The sequence below is a fragment of the Pinus tabuliformis genome, chromosome 4_2 (genome assembly GCF_031772625.1).
Source record: "Pinus tabuliformis cultivar Carrire ecotype Pingquan chromosome 4_2, CPIR1, whole genome shotgun sequence".
Classification (NCBI taxonomy): Eukaryota; Viridiplantae; Streptophyta; class Pinopsida; order Pinales; family Pinaceae; genus Pinus; species Pinus tabuliformis.
The window spans coordinates 521,464,715-521,467,222 of record NC_142304.1 but is presented as its reverse complement, the minus strand read 5'-3'; positions in this window follow the sequence as shown (position 1 = coordinate 521,467,222).

Genomic DNA, 2,508 nt, shown 5'->3' with positions numbered 1-2,508 from the left:
TTTATCTACGAGACTGGGTAGAAAGATTTAACCCTGACAAAGAAGACTTCAGTTGGGCACCAGTTTGGATCCGCATGTACTCGCTTCCACTAGAATACTAGGAAGAGGATTCTCTAAAAGCCATCGGCAATGGCTTAGGCGAGTTCATTAAGGCTGTGGAGGAAACTAAGCTTCGAAGATACACTTCATATGCACGGATCTGCATCTACATGAAGTTGGGCCATGCGCTACCGGACACGGTAAGTCTACTGCACGATGACTTTGAATGGATTCAGCCCCTTGATTATGAACATGTACCCTTCCGTTGCAGGAGATGCCATGCTCACGGTCACCTCTTTCGTGACTGTCCCTTAAACATGCCGCCTAGAAACATAGAAACTGGAAACAAATCTGATTCCGATGGATTCACCAAGGTAGCTGGTCGGAAAAGGCATACTAAAAAAACGCCCTCATTGCCCAAAACTGCGGTGCTAGCCTCTGACTTTTCGTCCTCAAGCAACAACTTTGATATCTTGACAAATCTGGAATAGCCTGATTCAGATACGCCCAAGCCAGCAAAGACAAGCACAAATCCACACAATCATACATCCACCATTCCTACCCACTCCAAAACTAGTCATCCTTCGAATATCATCTCCTCTGAAAAGCCTGCTTCTTTTTGTAGTGTAACTGTTTGGATTATTTGGTTGTTTTTGTGTAAAACCTGTACACATGGTTTCCGTTCAAAATATATTCCTGAATTTTCAATAATGGTTTTTTACTAAAACTTATTTTAGCAGGTTGCAATTCTTTGATAGAGTAGCTTGATCTTTAGACCATGGGGGATTTACTTAGTGAACCTCTGACATATCACGTGCATTCATGGAATATTCAACAATACCCTTAGTTTGACTACATATTGGAAAATCCCTCTAAGATTCATATTATTTAACCACCTACCAATATGAACCCAATACAACTTCCCAATTAAAAAAACCCCACTTTCACTAGATATTGTAGGTATCCATTTTTCATTAACATTTTTTATACCACTTTATATTTTTTCATTAACTTTAAGCTCCATTTTTTAAATTTTCCAATATAAATCCCTTTACCCCCATATACCCCCAATATATTATGACATTTCTTCCTCAATATATATCCCCCAACATTAACCCACGTGGTATGCTGTTGCCCCCAGTGAATCCCTGTGCTCTAGACTAGCCTGATCTCTTCTAACTAAATGATGAGGCGTTTAGAGGTGATTTTTTTTAATTCAAAGTTCATGTTATAATTTCTAATGAAATTGTGGACTAGCCTGATCTCTTCTAACTAAATGACAAGGCATTTAGAGGTGTTTTTCTTTAATTCAAAGTACATGTTATAATTTCTAATGATATTGTAGCTTTGAGCAAGGAACTCGCTAATTTCTTATATATTAAGTTGTTTTTTAATTATAATATGAAGAATATTTGTATTACTTAATAAAAAGTATATATATATATATATATATATATATATATATATATATATAAAGTTGAAATAAAATTGTGATTAAATTTATTAAATTATTTAAGCACAGTGTAATAAGTCAATATTGAGCCAATGTCTTTTTATTTTGTCGGTTGGATATATCACTTTATTATAAAGGAAATAAGTCAATAATTGGCTTAATGCATGCTAATTAATATTTGCTCAATTTTAATTTATGATTCTTAAAATTCTAGACTAGATTTTAGACATTTATTTGAAAAAATAATGGGAAAATGATCATTTGCTCTAAATTAATAGTTTTTTTATTTATTATAAAGATGAAGAATGCTTTCAAAATTTAATAAATTATTAAATTTGTGATTAAATTTATCAAATTATATTTTATCAATGGATATTTGTGAAACATTTTTAACCTATGTAGTTAACTTATAATCGTAGTATTTGTTTTGTAAATTATTTTTTTTCTATTAGATTATAAATCAGCCATACAAAACATATCATGCAACCTCCTCCTTATCTTGGCCTACTAATTGTCATAAGTTTTATAGGTTTTTTAGACATATTTTCCTGTTAAATTTACTTGGAATTTGGCAAGAAATTGTTAAAATCATCAGTTTCATATGTAAACTTTGCATAATTGGTGTACTCTGAAAATATTTCATGACGCTAAATTAAAAAATAAATTTTAAATAACCAAAAAAATAATATCACAACACAAAAAAAAAAGAATTTCGCAAAAAATTTCCAAAATAATATAACAGTTAAACAAAGCAGTTGCCAAAACAACGGTTGTTTAATGTATCGTCTTGAATAATTTAAAAATTTCTTTCACCAAAGGAATATTTGTACACAAGAACAAGTTCTCACATTTATGTTAAATCACTCAACATGTTTTCTCGAGAAAGATTCCTACACAACAAATATTTTTATTGTCTAGAAGATTTCAATCTGTTGTAACTCATCACTACAGCACAATAATCTTTTGATGGTGTAAGTGTTTGGATTATTTGGTTATGTAAGATCCCCCGGTAACCT